This window comes from Xenopus laevis, chromosome 3S (assembly GCF_017654675.1).
Source record: "Xenopus laevis strain J_2021 chromosome 3S, Xenopus_laevis_v10.1, whole genome shotgun sequence".
Taxonomy (NCBI): domain Eukaryota; kingdom Metazoa; phylum Chordata; class Amphibia; order Anura; family Pipidae; genus Xenopus; species Xenopus laevis.
In genome coordinates, this window is record NC_054376.1 from 58151865 (window position 1) to 58172789 (window position 20925).

The window sequence follows — 20925 nt, forward strand, 5'->3', positions numbered from 1 at the left end:
AAATTTGCTGCGCTACGTGCAGAAAATAAATTTTTGTCCCTCTTTTTACTTCCAAAATGTTTGGAGGTATGGCTATCAGCAATAAACTTGTGTTACACTCGGTCCCTGATTCGCTCTCTCCGTCTTGTCATTATTTGCTTCATGCTTCATGAAGACAGAACAGAGGCTGTATGTAATTTGTATGTGAATTCAGAATACTAACTAGGAAATCTAAAAGTGTCAAGGTGCGTGACACATCACACGTCACCCCTTTAGGGGTTAATAAGGAAAAAATAGAAATGTTGTTGTTTTTTCTCACATATTTCAAGGTTTACCATATTAACAGTTGTACTACAATCTGTTTTAGATACAGTGATTTGTAATACAATCAGTGTGGCTGATGAAGTGATCACATCAACAACCCTACTGCAATACCTACTGCAATAATGTGCCCGAGGTAGTAACTGGGCTTTCAACCAGACAACTGTATGTAAAAACTCTTGTCTTTCTCTCATGAGCCCAGACTGCATTTGCAAGTAACCTTCACTTGTTTACATTATAAGCCTGTGTCACATTATGAACCAGCAACCCTTAACTGGGATTCAGGGAGACATGACAATCTCTGTTACTAAGGTAATATGTACCCACTGTTAACTCCTAAAACACACTTTCTTTTCTTTAGGTAGCATTCAGCTAAAAATGTATGAATACAGTATATACTTATAGATATACAGTAACATAGTAAGTAAGGTTGAAAAAAGACACATGTCCATCAAGTTCAACCTTTTAGTTTTTTGGGGGTTTTTTTTATCTGCCTAACTGCTAGTTGATCCAGAGGAAGGCAAAAAACCCATCTGAAGCCTCTCCAATTTGCCTCAGATGGGGAAAAATTCCTTCCTGACTCCAAAATGGCAATCGGACCAGTCCCTGGATCAAGTTGTACTATGAGCTATCTCCCAGTACTTATATGAGATCATTTTCTTTACTGTCTTTTCCTAAAAATACACTGTTGTTCTCTTTTCCTCCCTCTCTTTCCTTTCTTCTTCCTGCTACTGTGACTTTCCCTTTGATTTTTTTTCTCTCTTTTAGGGTAGGACTAAACGGACATTTTCGGCGTGATCTGACTCGCTGCAAAAACGCATGAGATCTCTTACCTTATTTCCGTTGCATGCGATTTGTCGCAACTCGTCGGATCACGCCGAAACCGTCCGTGTAGTCCTACCCTTATATTGTTGTTTTTGATGCTGCACTTTTTCCAGCTCTCCTGTGTTGTTTTTTAAATAAACCCACAGGCATGCAGGCTTTGAGAGGACAGCACTGTCCCTGACAATCAATCAGATGATTGCTTTCAGCTGACTGTTACTATGGGTTACTGCCCAGGTGCAAAATTGGTCAGTGTTTATAAATGATCCCCAGTACTGACTCTTTCAGCATCCTCTTGCAATGGCTTTTCCAAACACTCCTTTAGCCAGCCTATTGCACCCAGTGATGCCAGCAAGTAGCCATATTGGTACAGGAGAACCACAGTTCCCCATATCTCCACCTTCTATCTCTCTTCTTCCTCACTCATGTTTAACACTGCAAAAGTAATTGGACTGAGGCAGGAGTGAAAAAAAGAAGCCACCGAAGAATAGGGTTGTGTAACGACTCACCCTGGTGGTCTAGCGGGCCGGCGGGGAAGCCCGCTGCGCCTCCAGCGGGGACGCCCACAGCGTGCATCCTCTTCTGTTGCCGGTTGAGTTCCTAAGGCGCTCGCGGCCAGCATTTTCCGGGTTTTACGAGCCGTGTGCATGACATCACTGCGTTTGTGGAGTGAAATTCAAACTATTTAAAGGGGCTTTGAATACAAACTCATTGCCCGTTGTTTGGTCTAACTTGTTAGTATCCTGGGTGTGATTTGTCTTGTTTGATTCCAGTTTTTGACCCATGCCTGCCTGACTATTCCGAACTCTGCCAATCCTGATCCTTGCCTGCCTGACTATTCTGAACTCTACTGGTATTGACCCTTGCCTGCCTGACTATCCTTTCTACTCCGCCTGTACTGACCCCGGCCTGATTGTCTCTGCTTGAACTCCACCTGTACCGACCCCTGCTTGAACTCTGCCTGTACTGACCCCGGCCTGCCTGACTACGCTCTTTACCTACTCCCTGAACTGTTACCTTCCATCCAAAACCTTGGTAAGACCAAGCCCCTTTGCCTGTCTAGAACCCTTGCTTGGCTTCTCTCTTATCAAGACCTGGCGGCAGTAACTGAGGGCTCCTCCCGAGGCGAAAGGCGGCTGCTACAGGTGGAAGCAGAGCCGTGACCAGGTAGCCTAGCACCTGTTCTGGATTTAGGGAGCTGATCGTGACAGGTTGCCACCTGCACCGTATTTTACCGGGCAGGTGGGGAAATGCATACAAATATAGGAAGGCTGGTATTTTATTCAAGAAAAGGTCGCAACCCTACCGAAGAAGCTCTAAAAAATTGTTCACCTAACAGTTGGGATGTGGACCTGTCACATATCAGCCAACCTTATAGTTTTAAAGGATACACTTTTAAAAAGCAGCATGATAAGGCTGTGGAATTTTTTTTAAAAATTTCTGTATGCCCCACCTCAGGGGGGATGTGTCCAAATGTATCTAGATTGGGAGTTTCAGTGCACTCACGTAAGTATAATGCCTACTGAGAAGACTGAATTTTACAAAAGTCACACAGAAATGCACTTACTACCTCCTGTGTAATAGCTCAAACCCTGAACATAAAATTGGACGTGTCCATTTAGTTTCTACACTAAGCCATACAGCGACTGCAGGTAAAAACACTTCTGCTGTGAACTTTACATTATCAGTAGAAGAAATCTTTTTTTACTTTTTCTACAAGTTCAGAAAAATATATTAAAAAAAATCTCTTAGAGCGATGTCACGTACTGCGGTTTCCATTGCAACAGTGTATTATCCATAATTGTGCCAAAGCAATAATCCCAAATACAGAAACACAAAAAGCTTTATCTATAACATAGTTTATTAGGCAGACTGAAAAGTTAATATATTGTTAATATATTGCGTCATTTGAATATGTTCAGTAATTCTAGTTAGTTCTGTTTTATGGTTTTAAAACATTTGTTGGCACACATATCACAGAACATAAAAATATTTAGCAGTAATTACAGGAAAATATTTTTTCACAAATAAACACAATATCAATTAATCGATTTGAGTTTTGTCATAAATGTTTTTTCTCAAACATCGATATAGATAGATCAGCTGCTCTGCCTCTTCTAGAGAGACCTTGGAAATGCAAGTAAGATGGTGGAGTGGCATTGTGCTATTTTTACCCCAGGCAAGTGCATCCCAGGAAGGGAGAAAATTTAACGATTTAATTCACATATTGGCACCCCCCCCCCATATTGCTTTCCTTGTCCTTTAAAGGGCAAGCACAGGTGATATGTACAGTTATTAGACAGCCCGAATTCCATACCTGTATTGCAATATATTCAAGCTCACCAACTACATCCCGGGTCAGGCCAGTCCTACTCTGACTTTCATCTGATTGCTTAAAAATCATACTGCAGGTATAGGATCCTTTATCCAGAAAGCAGTTATCCAGCAAAGAATTACGGAAAGGCTGTCTCCCAAAGGTTTCATTTTATCCAAATATTCCAATTTTTTTTTCTCTGTAATAATAAAACAGTAGCTTGTTCTTGATCCAAACTAAGATATAATTAATCCTTATTGGAAGCAAAACCAGCCTATTGGGTTTATTTAATGTTTACATGATTTTCTAGTAAAGATCCAAATTACAAAAAGATCTGTTATCGGGAAAACCACACGTCCAGAGCATTCTGGATAAAAGTTCCCTTACCTGTATTTCAATATAGATATTCCTCAGGGACAAAATTTGACCTGCAACTTAATAAATAGAATCAGATGAAAGTAATTGCAGGTCTGTTAAGACCAAGGATGACTTTGCAGTCGGTGCGCATATTGAATATATTACAATATATGGACAAACTCAGGCCAGGATTTGTGGGCAGGCCACAAAGGCCCAGGCCAAGGGTGGAAAAAAGCTTGGGCAGTATGCCACCTGCTAGCCACAACTGAACCCACCCACCCGTTGCTGCACCTGAACATACCTGCCTGCTGCCACTGCATCTGAACTCACAGAGGGTCTTTGCAAGGGGGTTTGAGAGTGGGTCATGAGAAGGGGAGGCGAGCGGCCTGGGGGCGCACCTTTTAGAAATCCAGCCCTGGACAAACTAGGCTTGTTTTATTTAAAGGGAATGTCCGTTTTATTAGCTTCATCCACAAAATGCAGCAGCAATGGCCATTATTTGGTGACAATCTTGAGTACAGTATAAGGTCTTTAAAAAATTTGAGTCAATAAGTATATTATATTAGCATATATTGTGATGAGACTGGCTGAATTTACTGCCAGTAAAAATAATTAGTATTTCCATACCACACTACTACTTCTAATGTAGCTGCTTGATTTAGTTGCTTTTGCTGTCCTCACAAGAGTGCTGATCTCACCAAGCATCAAAGGACTTGAAAAATGTAAATTACAACCACAGTGGTAGTTGCAGGACCACAAAACCCCCCCACAGCCTGTTGTACATAAAACCCCATTTATTAAAGGTATTTGTGTCAACACTGCTCTCACATATAGTTGCACTACATTCTTCCTGTTCCAAATCAAGCACTGCTGCGATTATTAATACAGAGTAATGCTGGAGCTACCGGTTCCCACAGAACTCTTTTTCAATTGGCATTGTGCAGATTTTCCAGCTGAACATTTGAAATGACGCCAGCCAGACTAAATATTTGGCACAATTGTGTCCAATTTGTGTCAAAATGCAAGCCAAGTTGTGTTAATTTTGACACTCTGGTGCAACTGCATCAGTCGCAACTCCCTCCCAGCAACAACTGGGGTTCAGTTGGAAAGGATTAACTTTATGTGCTTTTGTCTTTTTCACCACAAATTACCTGTAACTATGCATGTACCACCATATCAAATATATTTGCTTTGTGTTCTTGGACAATGTATGAGCAATTGTACTGAAATTTTGAAACAACAAATAACAGGAAATAAAGAAACATGACATCAAAAGATATTTGATGGAATTTAATATTAACTTTAAGTTAACAATCTGTTTGTTTATTGGGAGAAAAATACCCCTAAAACTGGTAAAACTGATATTGTTGTGACATCAAAAAGGTTAAATGCAATATTTAGTCGCTGTCTACTTATGTCCAAGTTCCGTTTTCTACTAAGTCCTCACTAACCCCTTAGCCTTGTTGAAAGAAATAAGAACTAAAGAGTTTATAAATGATCCCCAGTTCTGACTCTACCAGCATTTTCTGCAATGGCTTTTCCAATCACTTCTCTAGCCAGCCTATTGCACAAGTGATGCCAGCGAGTGGCCATATTGGTACAGGAGAACCATACATAAATCTAATGGCATGCACTCAAATAAAGGCGATCTTCCAACAAAATGTAGAAATCAAGTAGAAACGATTTATTGTGTCCTCCACCTTACGCGTTTCATGTTACAAACACTTAATCATAGACAGGAGAACCATAGCTCCACATACCTCCACCTTCTATCTCTCATCTTCCAGTGGCCTTTCAAGGAAGGGTCCTTTGTCCTGGTCAAAGATACAAGAACTACATCAAGGGAAATCTTTTCTTCTAGAATTTAAACTGGAAGCAGTGGGCTGGTACTTGTCAGCAAGACACATAAAACAGTGTATCAAAATGTAAGATATGCATTGCAGATACAATACATACTGTATTATTTGTAAGTGTTGAGTGAAACTGTATATGGGAGATGTCCTACATGTATTTCTGAGCTTGCTAAATAAGAGTTTTCCAGATAATGGATCCCATACCTGTATAATGCTTAACTGTTTTCTTTGGAAGTGCTCAGGTGTACTACAGCATTTTTTAACAATATTTCATAAAACATCATAGGACTGTACAGAAACTTAAAACTTGTTCAAGTACAAGGTCTCAGCAACTGAGTAAGAGAACCCAATGAATCAAGTAGGCCAAAATCATGTTCATAAGTGATACATAGAAACAAGGCTAGGGTGCCCAAGAGTCATCCTTAAAGGAGCATTCAACCTGTAGTAAAAAAAAAAAACCCTCCCCCCTACCCTTGGTAGACCCCCCTCCCTATTTTTTTAATCACCCCTCTGTGCAGATTCTGGCCTCAGAGTTCAAGGCAGCCATCTTCTTCTTCTTCTCCGGTAATCTTTGTGTCTTGACGGAAGTTGGAGTATGCGCAGTTGGAGTAAGTTTCCGGTCCTGAGCAACTGCGCATGCACTAAAAGTCACAAAAAAAGACAGAAGAAAGAAGATGGTGCTCGTGAACTCCGAGGTCAGAATCTGCTCGAGGGGGGAGTAAAATATTTGGGGCATTTGCCAGGTAGGCTTTGGGGAAGAGGGAGGGGGGGTCTTCCCAGGGTAGGGGGGAGGGTTTTTTTTATTACAGATTGAATTCTCCTTTAAAAGTGCTCCAAATAAAAAAAAAAGGTGTCATTTTGTTCATACAAGCAGAATGATTTATGGGAATAAGGAAGAAGCTCACATTTCAAATCTGTTCTTTTCTATAGTAATTACAAGGAAGCAGCAAAGTAAAAAAAATCTTTGGCTCTAACGTATGTACACAATTAATAATGTATTTTGTTAACAAAGAAGAAAGTCCAGAAATGATTAATAAACTTAATATTGACAAGGTACATTGCCCTGATGGAATATGTAATAAGGTGGAAAAAAGTCAATTCAAAGAATGACTGTAACAGAGACATAAATGTTAATTTGTATTCTAGTATCAGTGAAGATAACTGTGATTTTGACACCTTAAACCAGAGTTTTTCAAACTATGGGGGATCCCAGCCAACCCCTTCCCCTAAGTAGTGCATGCAGTAGCAGATTGGACCACTAGGGCCAACCAGAGAACCAGATATCTGGGGCCCAGTGTAAACACTGGTTTGGCTCTCTGGCCATAATAAAGAACTGAGGGGAATTGTTCTGCAGATGGTCCACTAAGGACCCAGACACTAGGAGATTCAGGCTAATCTGATCCTGAGTTCATGGAAAGCTCAGTCTGAGGCCAATTTGGCATGATATTTGGGATAAATACTTATTTGTTCTCTAGCTTAGATTTCGGACATACTTATTTGATGCCCAAGATGTTCATGAAACTGAAATGCAAGGCTGCTTAAAACACATTTTCCTTTGGGGGAAGTACAAGACAATACTAGGGCTCCCTTGCAACATATTGAACAGAGCAAAGTAATAATTTACATTGTCCTGGTGATGATTGGAACCAGTCTATAGTTGTGCCCGCCCTATTGGCTGCCATTAGTTCAGAACTGTCATTATTGCCTTTTTTTAGATTAGTATTATTGAGGTTCTAAGGTTTTTTGTGTTCTAAGGTTTTTTGTGTTCTGGAGAGGGGGAAAGGATAAGAGCTAAGCAGGCAATCTAAGAACCATATACAGACTGGGCCAACAGGTACTTAATCTGAAAAAAGTAAACATATAAAATAGTATGATTCAAACAAGTACACAATAACAGACACTTAGTAACATTGAAGGAAGGGAGAAGCAGGAAACTGAAAGATTACTGGAGATCTGGAAAATCCCAAACACAGAAAAGGGCCTCACCCTGTTTCCTGGAAGAATGGAATTGTCAGCAATGTTATTGTACTCGTTTGTGTTTCACTGATACCAGGGGCCCAAATAGAAACCCTTAAAAACACAAGACCTTTCTACACCTCCAGCATTAAGTATTCAGACTGTCCATTTAGATTGTCTATCGCTCCGCTCTAGAGAACACTTTTACAGCACTCAACACAATACTTGCTATTACATATAAGTGTAGCTGTTCACACATAAAAAAAACAAAGTTTACAATAAACAGGTGTAAGGCTATAGTAAATCGGGCAGCAAAAAAAACTTCGACTTAATTTCGGTTGTTTTTTTTTAATTCGAATTTTTGAAGTTTTTCAAATTCAAAATTCGACCCTTAAAATAAATATGCCCCTTAGTCCCTACTTCTGGGCAATTAGTACCTGCGATCCTACTCCAATTTAGCACTCCTCAGTGGAGCCTGTGCTGCTTGAATAACTAGCCCTGATCTTTCACTCGTAGAGTGACCTATGAAAGTAAGTAGCCTATCACTAGCTTGACCTAACCTGGTTCAGCTTCAACTGCAACCTCTTCCTGCTTGCTCAGGTAAGGACCCTGAGCACATGTGTGCTCAGCTTATATATTATATAGGGATGCACCGAATCCAGGATTCGGTTTAGGATTCGGCCAGGATTCAGCCTTTTACAACAGGATTCGGATTCGGCCGAATCCTTCTGTCCAGCCGAACCAAATGGGAATCCTAATTTGCATATGCAAATTAGGGGAGGAGAGGGAAATCGTAAAAAATGTTTTCCCCTTACCACCCCTAATTTGCATATGCAGATTAGGATTCGGTATTCGGCCGAATCCTTCGTGAAGGATTCGGAGGGCTCGGCCGAATCCAAAATAGTGGATTCGGTGCATCACTAATATTATAATAAAACAATGCGACCTAGTGGCTAAATCAGAGAAATCTAGGGGTCATGCTTTGTACCAGGAAGACAAGCCTAGCTCCTATGTAAACTAAGGGGCCCTTCAATGGCCAAACTTTCACTCAATAAAATAAAAATATCATCAATTGACATGCTAAACTTGAGGCTAAAGAATTGGGTGCAGATGTCATTGATGTGGATCACTGGAAATGACTTCACTGAACATTTCAGTACAATTGCATCCCATTCACTTCACATGCAAATGGGATCATTTTAATGCTTGTAGAAAGTGTTTAAAAGTTAATAATCATGAAATTATCTTAATAGCACATGTCACAAAAGCACAGATGTGCTTTACACTCTTTGCCACTTTTTCAAATGCCCTCAAATGGCCTTTTTTCTCAGTGTACCATAATCTGCAGTTTATACACAAGAAGAGAAGGAAAGGTACCGCCCCCTCCTCGCCCACATTTGTGCGATCTTGTTCTGGTGTTTGAAGCTTCCCTGCAAGATATTGGAATCTTTAAAATCTCACCCTTGTAGTTATTGTACTGTTTGACATCAATACTGTGTTATTTAAGGGTCTTCTAAGAATAATACACATTGTGGGGTCCAGGATTCCGGCGCCGGGACTACCGGCCTTGGGGCGCCACACTATGGAATTTGGGCCTGTCTTTAATTTGTCTAAACCCCCCTAAAATGTTTATAGATCTTTTATGTAAATGTTCTGCATAGTTTTTTGTTATCAGCAAACACAGACACATTGATTTTAATGCCATCCTACAACTCTAATAAACAGATTGTTTTATACTCCTAAGAAACCAGCTTCAGTTAAAGCATACACAGTTGACCTCTCTATCCATACACAAATAGCATTTATAAAGCCAAAACTATAAATATTTATATGGGACAGTGTTAAACGCTCCAACGTCTTCCTCAATACATTGTAAAAAAAACATTTTTTACTTGATATGCCCTTCATAAAACCATGCTGAATACTACCTGTCATGCATTTCTCAAGATTTGTTTAATACCAGGTCATAATTTAATCAGAAAAGTCAGGAAACGTCTAATAAATGCTGGATTATACCAACTGCAAACGGATTGCATCCCTTCTACCTTCATTTTCTAATTGTCAGGGAGCCGGGATGCTCCCACCAGGGAGGTTGTCAGGATCAAAGAGGAAGCCCACAAGGGAGTCAAGGTCGCGGTGTCCAACAAGGGGTAAATCAGGAGAATAACCAAAGTCCAGGCAAGGGTTCAAGGGCAGGCAGAATATCAGCAAAGTCCAAAAGTCCAGGCAAGAGGTCAGCAACAAACAGGAACAAGATAAGTCTTCAGAAAAGCAGACAGGAAACCCAGGAAACTCACAGGAATGAATCCTATACTTGGGCGCCATTCTGGCGTCTTGCTATGGCTTTTAAATTTGAATTTGGCGCCATCCTGACGTCATCGGCGTCCTTGCACTGACGTCGACGCGCTGACGTCATCGCGCCGGCGCCGCTACCCACGTGGCGGCCATGGGGGCCGCCATTTTGGGAGCGACGCCGGCAGGGGAGGACCGCCGCCCGGAGCTCCTGCACCTGCTCCGGGCGGCGATCGTGACACTAATTATCTAATTTCTCTAATTATAGGATTATAAATAGGATTGAATAGAAAGTGAATGCATTTTTTGCTGGTGAGCTCACATTTTAATAAATGAATCTGCTCAGCAAATAGAGCCTCGGCAGCTGATATTTCTATAAACGCACGTGATCTGACCTGTCTCTCAAAAAATTACAAAACGGCAAAAAATTTGCTCATTGAAGTCAATTGGCATTATTTTGCATAGACATTTTTTTTTACTATTCATTAGCGTCTTAAGGAATTTTTTTATAGGCAAAACTCAGTGAAAGGTGGCAAAATATTCGGTCATCCCTATGAAACTGCTGCCTATGATTCTTATATCTCTGAATACAAGTAGAAAGCAGACACTCCAGTCTTGGCGGTGGTTCACCTTAAAGTTAATTTTTAGTATGTTATGGAATGGCTCATTCTAAGCAACTTTTCATTTGGTCTTCATTATTTGTTTTTTATAGTTTTTAATAATTTGCCTTTTTCTTCTGACTTCTGAAATGGGGCCACTGACACCATCTAAAATAATGTTCTGTAAAGCTATACATTTATTGATATTGCTACTTTTGATTACTCATCTTTATATTCAGGCCCTATCCTATTCATATTCCAGTTTTTATTTAAATCAGTGCATGGTTACTAGGGGAATTCAGACCCTAGCAACCAGATTGCTGAATTTTAAACTGGAGAGCTGCTAAATAAAAATCTAAATAACTCAAAACCCACATGTGATGGATCTGTGGGGAACTGTCCTGAAATCCAGCTGATTTATTTATGACCAGCTCTTCAAGAATTAAAGGTCCTGACCACACAGACCTCAGTGAAGACAATAGGGGTCAGATAAGCAATACCTTCCCCCTACAGGCTCCAGCAGTTCTGAGCACACCTACCTGAGAACAATAGGTACTTGCTGGGAGGTGGGGCTAGCTGGGGCATGAATAGGGCAACAGGGAGACTTGGTGGGAGAGTTTGTGTGCGAGAGACACGGACTCCTGTACTTTGGTGAGACTCTCTGCCTGCGGGCATGCTACTTTTTCTTAATTGTCACAGGGCATTTGGTACTTCTGAATGGTATCGGGCTTTCAAGGATTCATTGCTATCGCCAGTGTATTGGATATTTGGAATAAATTGTTAAATACAGCATGTTTTGTTTCTGTGCCCTTTCCTGGTGCACGCTGGTCAAACCTTAATGGTCACACCACAAATAATAAAAACATTAAAACCAAATGCAAATTGCAACATTTTGGCATGACTCCGAATACCGTATTGTAATGGCATGCAGTACGTGCCTCACTGGAATCCCCGCCTACTGAAAACAACACCTTTTCTTGCGAACATAATCTACTATCAGTCTTATCACAAAAGCCTTCATTTCCAGATAAGCACATTATTATCTGTATATGTACTGTGTATGTAATAGCCATGGCAATTTGTATTGTTATTTTTCTGAGACATTTACTTTTTTTCTTTTATTCAAAGAGCAAAATACCACTAAGTAGAACCACCTGCAACCAAAAAATACAGATGCTTTGAACTTTCTTAATCAAACATAAAAACAATGCTGACATATATAAAAAGGCATGGAGTTTGGGTTTGTTAGGGCACCATTGTGATGTATCTCCATTAACTGGAAATTCGTCAGAAATGGCATATTGATCACATCTTCTCAAGAACAAAAATTGAAGTGTGAAGTATGTGAACTCTTTACTCTGTATGCCAAATATTGATACAAATTAAATGTGATTTCTTTCTTGACATAACTGTTTCCTAGCCCATTGCCCCTGGCTGGGGTTTCAGGAAAAAAAAAAATTACATATAGAGGTGAATGTTGTCATATTTATAAAGAGCTTGATTTACATGTGAACTGCCCAGCATAATGTGATAATATGCCATATATAACATAGAATTAAAATCCAGATGTAGAATCCAGTGTAGAAAAGCTGTACATTATGTTTTGAGTTTACTTTACTAACTAACACAGCTAGCACAGCAGTCCAATAGCAGGGAGGATCCAAACATACAAAACAGAGGGGCTGATAAATGCAAGTGGAAATGACACTGCAAGGTTTTATAGCATGTTTGGATTATCCATCTGCCCTTCTTCCTGAGACTCTTCTTTTCATATAGGCTTTTGTTGCGCGCTTAGATGTCTGGAAAAATCCAGATTTAGAATCCATGCATTTTAGCCCTTTAGCCCCTAAAAGGTTTCCCTGTCTAGCAAGAATTGCAGGGGTCCTAATCTCTCCCATTCTCCTCTGTGCATTTGGTTAATTAACTGGCCTGGCCAATGTGACATGGAGTTTTTTTAACTCTAAAAAAAGTCTACAAACAAATTTTGTGTGAAATGTCTTCTAAGTATCAGAGGCTCCCTATTAAATAATACTGTTTGGCTGTTTGGAGTTGAGTATACATTTTTGAACTTTGATTAGAGTCAAGTTGCTATTTAAAAATGCTTACTGAAAACAATTCTCTTAGGTTTACTTTAATGATAACTTTTATTTACCCACATGTTACATTTTGCTTGCTTTAATGCTTGCTTCATTTCTTGGTTCCGTAGATTGTAAATTAGAGGGTTCAAGATAGGAATAACCAGTGTATAAACTACAGAAAAATTCTGTCTTGATCCAGGGAATAACTGGAGCTTGGTCTCAAGTACATAAAAACAACAATTCTTAAAAACATGAGACATACATGTTGAAAGAGCTTTGTGTCTTCCCTGAGGAGAGCATCGTCTAAAAAATGATTGTCGAATTGAAGCATAGGATATGACTATAACAACAATTGAACTTATAGTAACAGAAGAGACAAATATTGATACAACATACTCATTTATGGTTGTGTCTGAACAGGAAAGTTTTAGCAAGGGTGGGATATCACAAAAGCAATGTCTGATCTGATGAGAACCACAGAATAAAAGGTGAAATGTGCAACATGTCTGTATTAATGAGTGGAGAAAACCCACTATATAAGCGTCAGTCACCATCTGAAAACAAGTATGTTTGCTCATTTTTGGGGATTACATATTGCAACATAGTGATCAAAAGCCATCCCTGCAAGTACAAAGCTCTCAGTACTGCCCAGGGCTATAAAAATACATTTGCAAGGCACATCCCAAGTGGGATATGTTCTTTTCTGCAGACATCAGGTAAGTCAGCATTTTAGGAGTATTACCAGAGGAATAACAAAGGTCAATAAAGGCTAGATTGGCAAGAAAAAAATACATTTGTTTGTGGAGATGATTCTTCGTCCATATCAACAATATGATTCCAATGTTACCTTCTAAGGTAATAATTTACATGCGGAAAAATAATAGGAAGAGAAAAATATGGGAGTGAACATGGTCACTTAATCCTATGAAGTGGAAATTATTTTGAGATGACTAGTTCTCCATATTGTATCGTCTAGACAAAATATAAGAATTACTGGAAAACAATGATTAATTATATTATGGGAACATAATGTATGGGAATTTAGAAATATTTTTCAAGTTATTAGTATCTTTGTCTAAATGTTAGCAACGCAATAAACACCAGATATGTATAAAAAAAAGATGTAGGACATCTTGCACTGGTCATAACTAGTTAAGATCACTGATACTTGGTACAGTTTACTGAAGGATATATTTGATCTAGCCCTGTCACTTATAGTTTATCTGTTTAAAAATCTCTAGCTCTTCTGTTACATGAGACAGGAAGTCAGTGTAACAGGAAGGGGGAATATTAGAAAGTGTATTGAGTCTACCTTGCCAATTGAAGGCATTGAAGCTCAATGCAGTGTGCAATTAGTGTCTCAAAAATATGCTACAAAATGTGATGCTGTCTGAAGTACTGCACTTGAACTCCTGCCTAAAAATCACATAAATTAATTTTTTCAGAAAAAAAGAGGACAGATAAAAAGGATTGTTTACATTGTTCCTGGTTACTGATATGCACCTATCTGATCCTATATGGGGCATTTGAATGCGGATAGCCCTGCTCTGTATGTGTTGTGTTGTGCTTGAACTCCACCTGTACCGACCCCTGCTTGAACTCTGCCTGTACTGACCCCGGCCTGCCTGACTACGCTCTTTACCTACTCCCTGAACTGTTACCTTCCATCCAAAACCTTGGTAAGACCAAGCCCCTTTGCCTGTCCAGAACCCTTGCTTGGCTTCTCTCTTATTAAGACCTGGCGGCAGTAACTGAGGGCTCCTCCCAAGGCGAAAGGCGGCTGCTACAGTGATGGGTGAATAAATTCGCCAGGCATGGATTTGTGGCGAATTTCCACGTTTCGCCACCTGCAAATGTTTTCATGAAACTGCAGAGCAAATTTTCCGCTAAAGAAAAAATGTTGTGTGTTGACTTTAATGTATCTGGACAAAATAGTTGTGCGTATAAAAATTGTTGCTTGCATAAAAATTGTCTCACGTCAAAATTGTTTTGACGCCCATTGAATGCGTTTTGCAAATTTTTGGAGTGCAATGGGACAGATTCGCCCATCACTACTGCTGACACAACTGAACCATTGCATAATTGGAATTCTTCAGGTTCCAAACCACAAGGACAATATCCTCCACTTTGTCCTGAGGAAGGAAGAATTGCAATCAATTATGTCTATCTGGATTCCGAAAAACAGTTGAGATTTCTGATAATTTTCAGCCACCCGTACTCCGCCAACGTCATCAGTGTGAGATATAAATGGCAGTTCAACTCCTGTATGCTGGGTCCCTTCAAAAATAGGTCTTTTAAGTAACTGAATACCTGTACATCATTCAGGCGCAACAGTGCTACAACTGGGGCCAGTACTTTTGAAAGGCTCTCAGTGAAGCCGAATACCCATATGGAAGTGTGCGATACTGGTAATGATTTCCCAGTACTGAGAACCTGAGGAACTTCTGGTGTGCTGCAAAATCGGAACATTAAAGGGATACTGTCATCGGAAAACATGTTGTTTTCAAAACGCATCAGTTAATAGTGCTACTCCAGCAGAATTCTGCACTGAAATCCATTTCTCAAAAGAGCAAACAGATTTTTTTATATTCAATTTTGAAATCTGACATGGGGCTAGACATTTTGTCAATTTCCCAGCTGCCCCTGGTCATGTGACTTGTGCCTGCACTTTAGGAGAGAAATGCTTTCTGGCAGGCTGCTGTTTTTCCTTCTCAATGTAACTGAATGTGTCTCAGTGAGACATGGGTTTTTACTATTGAGTGCTGTTCTTAGATCTACCAGGCAGCTGTTATCTTGTGTTAGGGAGCTGTTATCTGGTTGCCTTCTCATTGTTCTTTTGTTTGGCTGCTTGGGGGGGAAGGGAGGGGGTGATATCACTCCAACTTGAAGTACAGCAGTAAAGAGTGATTGAAGTTTATCAGAGCACAAGTCACATGACTTGGGGCAGCTGGGAAATTGACAATATGTCTAGCCCCATGTCAGATTTCAAAATTGAATATAAAAAAATCAGTTTGCTCTTTTGTGAAATGGATTTCAGTACAGAATTCTGCTGGAGCAGCACTATTAACTGATTCATTTCGGGAAAAAATTTTTTCCCATGACAGTATCCCTTTAAGATAAACATCTTGCAGATCTATCTTCACTAACTAATCGTTTGCTTGTAGACTCCAGGCAATAAAACTCCAGCATTTCTATTTTGAACGTTCTCACTTTTAGAAAGGTGTTCAGATATCTGAGATGTTTAATAACATGGAATTCCCCCCGAAACTTCCTCTGGAAAAAGTGGGAGAACAAAACTGCCTTTTGATGAATGAGAGTTTTCATTTATGATTTTGTAACGCATTTATTGATAATAAATATTTTTAATTTGTTATTAACTATTATTATATTGCAGGCAATGAATTTTATGCATCACTATGGATTGGCACTTTCATGCTGATTAATGATGAACATGTTTGAAACCTTGTATAAATTGCTGGTGAAGGGTTAACTGAAAAAATGGCCAATCACATGGAGTTGAAGGGTATTTAATGCTATGTGTTCACTTGGGGGCAAATTTACTTATGGTCGAATATTGAGGGTTAATTAACCCTCAATATTCGACTGTCGAAGTTAAATCCTTCGACTTCAAATATCGAAGTCTGCAATTCGTTTGATCGAACGATTAAATTTTAATCCATCAATCGAACAATTTTTCTTCGACCAAAAAAAGATTGCAAAACCTATTGTCGAATAGTCGAACGATTTTTAGTTCGAATCGTTCGATTCGAAGTCGTAGTCGTAGTCGATGGTCGAAGTAGCCAAAAAAAACATTCGAAATGCGAAGTTTTTTTATTCTATTCCTTCACTCAAGCTAAGTAAATGGGCCCCTACGTGTGTAATTCACCTGAGGAAGGGGTTGTCCCCGAAAACTTGTGCCACATCTCTGCTGCAATAAAATGCTTTGAAGGCAGAAGCCGAAGTATGATGTGCTTCTTTTTCCCCTTTTTCAAAAGAACAAAACTGCCTTTGCTGGCTTGGTGGCACCATTGTAATTACCTTCTTTTTGAAAAGGTCTGATATAATATCCAACAGGGCCAGCTGGACTTCTACTGTACCTGGACATCTTGACTCCTACTAAATATTTTTTTCTGGTTTGCTTGTAAACTCCAAATAATAACCTTGAGACACCACCTCCAACACCCATTTGTCTGATGTGGTATTTGCCCAAACAGACTGAAACTGCAGCAGCCTTGCACCCCCAGGAGGCTGCTAGGCTTTGATACCATTGGAAGGATTTAGGCTTGTCTTGTTTGGAGTCCTTCTAGCTCTGATTTTGTACCCAACTCCTCCAAAAGGGCTGCCTCTCTTGCAGGAGAAAAAAACTCTTACGAGCTGACGCTTTGGAAATAATGCTATCCAAAGTGTAATTCCCCTTCAAACAGCAAAGCACAAAGATTACATTTTAAGGAGTATTTGCCTGCCAGTGCATCAGCCATAACATTCTTCTGGCTGCCACAGCACATCCCATATTTCTGCTAGCTAAGAACATCCATTGATGCTTCCATGATATACTCAAAAGCAACCTTGAGATCATTAACAGTGTGGATAAGGTTACCACTGTCTGTCTCCTCCTGAAGCTGTCCTTCCAACTCTTGTTTCAAATTTTCACTGCTTTGGTCACACAGGTAACTTATACTGCGGGCAAATTTATCCTGACAATGAATAAGCCTTCTTAAAGGAGAACTAACCCCCCAATAAGAAAAGCCCCTGCATAGTTCATTACCCTTCAAATTGCTCCTAAGAGTTTGCTCACGTATTGGTGCAGAGTAAGAGTTTTTGGAAGCCACTCTCCAGATCTCCTATATTCTTCTGTAAACGAACGCCATATTGGCGCATGTGCAATTGGAGCAGTCTTCTGGTTCGTAGCAAATGCACATGTGCCAAAAGTGCTAGAAAATACTAAAGCCTCCTTGGAAGGTGCTTTAAACATTGTATCTTGCTTTTTATCCTCTTAGGATCCTCCAGATCCAGGACTTTATGCATGGCTTTGATTAGTGGCTCAACCATATCTGTATCAAACAAATAATCTTTATCAGTGACAATAAGATTCACCTAATCATCTAAACTATCAGACTGGCTTTGTATTGGTGCCAACTGCTGGGGAAGAAGGACATCTTCTGATGATTTAAGGTTAGACGCTTCTACCGAAGGAGAAACATTTCAGAGCACATTCTCTAGGTCCTTCATAGATCTAGCCATTGATTCTTTGAACCATTCCTTCATAGAGGTCCACTGATTATCTGCTTTTTTGCTGGATATGACTTCTCAGCACACCCAACACACTTTTTCGTGGAACATACAATCTTCATCGTCTTCCTGAAGTGATGACTATTCCTGTGTCTTCTGGACGATCTGCTGAAACATAAAGTCACCACCATGAACAGTTGATCAAAACACTCTCTCTCTGTGTAACTTACCCCTTAGAAGGTGAACGGGATCTGTGACTCCTCGCTCCCCCCAAGGGCACCCAGCACAGGCAGCAGCATACTGAACTGTTACTGTGCAGCTCTAAGCAAACACCACAGTTTTTGACTTCTGCGCATCAATTGGCACATGTACAGACTTCATTATTTGGCAACTTACTGCGCATTGCTGCTTACAGCACAAAGGACGGTTTACTGTGCACCCACATGTTTACAGCGTTGGATCTGTGGGTCATAGACCTGAGCCAGGCTCCACCGGCTATCCTATTCAGTGAGGCTGCAGACTCACTCAGATCCCAACGCGAGGATGAACAAAAGAGATGAAGTGAGGGGTCGGTTAAGTCTCTTTTATACTGGTCTTCCTGTCATTCTGCTTTGCGAGGGGGTTAACCCATTACTGGACAGGAAAGAGTTAATAATATGGTCCCCTTATATTTGTGTACATAGTAACATAAACAAGCTCAATTTGGCAAGTCATTCTTTATAACTGAGACTTTCCATTCCCTTTAACAGCTTAGTTGTTCTTATTTGGTCTATAATTCAAATAAAGAGGAAAGGGTACATTAATTTTAATATAATGCTTTACCTGAAAATGCAAATTAATGCTCATTTTGATCTAATAATGGGAATACACTTTTAAAATAAAACCTTCATGTAGTCTAGTGAAGAAGTAACCTGAACGTCATATTTTTTCTAGTTGATTGTTATAAATAATGCTAGTATAAATTAAATTGTAATAGTACCAGTGTTTGGCTGGTTAAGAAATATATATATATATATATATATAAATATATATATATATATATATATATATATATATATATATATATATATATATATATATATATATATAGATATATATATATATATATATCTTCCTGTAATTCAATAGTTTTCAGGGGGTTCTGGAGAAAAATATTTGAAGATATGTTTTTAGAAGCGTCTTTGAATAGCATAGCTCCAAGAAGGCCAAAATCCAATTGTTAAAAAATATGTAATTTATTAATATCCATTTACAATTCGCATAAGCATGCCACAAAAATATTATGGGCTGCATGATTGACACATTTCATGGCTTCCCGACCACTTCCTCAAAAGCTAGTAACAACCATCACCCACCTTACATAAAACACAGACAATCCCTGCTCATATAGAACATCATTTAACACAATGGAAAATCACACCTATTCTCCTTTACAAGTGAAGCATACCAATTAGGAAATACAGAGCCTGTTATATAGCTTTGGTCACTAGGTGGCAGCATAATAATGGGTAAGTATATAAGCATTAAACATATACATTCTAACATAACTTTAAGCTGCTGAAACAGCACAAAAGTCTTTATTCCCCACATATGGCAACATTGTACAACAATATACATACATAAAATTGAGCTTTGAAGATGTTAACGTGCATTAACCTAATTTCCCCAGTAGATGTCAGCAGATGCATAATTTTGTATAGCTACTGTAGCTCACAGAAACCAAACAAATGCATGCTTGGTAATTATTGATTATGCACCAGTGTCAATTAGCAGCTTTGGGAGCAAGCAACGGCTACTAACTTCCCTAATGTAAAGGAAAAAATTATCAGCCAAAAAACGTAGGATAGAGCTGATTTTTACTCACCATTGATTACAAATTGAACAGACACACACAAGCCAGCTCAGATCAAATACATACAACCAAATTCAGAAGATAATCCACCACCAATCCATGATGACTTTGTGTTCATCACATCTACAAAACAACCTGCGTGCTCTCCTACTATAAAAATGTACTTACTTGATACTTCCTTATGGTTCTCAAACTCTACTGCCCACAGTTGGAAAATTTGAATGTGAAATCCGCTATAAAGACAAGCAACTTCCCACCACAGGTCTTATGCAAGTGCTTAAAGTGGTAATCTTGAAGTTTAGTTCTGAAGAAACCAAGGGGGAATTCTCTCTGGATGAATTCAGGAATGGCATTCCAAATGTAAGGCAAAGCAGCAAGACAGAAGTGTTTAAGGTCAGAAAGAGCAGTAGTAGCGGGGTGGTGCAAACTAGTGGTAGCTCTGAGACGAGTGGAGGATATGGCCAGGAACATATGGAGAGACAAGAGACGAGGTGTAGAGGAATGAAAAGGTTTCATTGTTGTGTAGAAGATTGCACTTTAAATTTTAAAATGTGGCCCGTACGGGGATCAAACCCGCGACCTTGGCGTTATTAGCACCATGCTCTAACCAACTGAGCTAACCGGCCAAGTGGCACTGGCAGTTGGATTTTGCTTAGGTGATTTAAGGTTGCCTTGCTTATACTAGAGAAGATATGCTAGGAGTTTGCATCTCCTTTCATAAACGGTGATGTTTCTGAAGTCCCAGCACAAGAGGGGTCGCGGGCCGCCAGTTGGACAGCCCGATATGGGGTGAAGGGGACTACAAAATAAGCAAGTTATTATGGGGAAATGTATCGAGGAATCATATTTAAAGAGTATCATGTCATTGATTTGAAAAACATGAACATAAATTGTGTTTATGTTAGGTTTTTATAACTTCATAAGTCAAACAGTGGCTCTCCAAAATCATACTATCAATGGTCAAGCTGTTAACTTCAGTTTGGCTAGCTTCTGGAAATATAGTTGATCTTGCCTGAGATTTTCCCTCTGTGGGCAGATCCAACACTTTTCCTGATATAGTTTGAGTAGAGTGGGAAATCAGATTTTCCTTGGGCAGAAAGGCAGAATCTTCATGACTAAAGTGTGGTCAAACTTTATCTTTTGAATTATACACAGGAGTCGAAGCATTAATATACGCTATAAGCTGAAAGACCACACTATCAACTTCACTTCCAAGAAAGTTTCTTTGCGATGCTTAATGTTCAACTTGGCCATTGGGCCCATCGGGCATCTC

The 20925-nt window shown here is 39.6% G+C and overlaps 1 non-coding gene across 1 annotated transcript; it reads right to left on the reverse strand.

Moving 5' to 3' along the window:
* Positions 1 to 20204: 20204 nt before the first annotated feature.
* Positions 20205 to 20278, reverse strand: trnai-aau. The gene has a single exon. It is a non-coding gene; the product is annotated as a tRNA-Ile (tRNA).
* Positions 20279 to 20925: the final 647 nt, after the last annotated feature.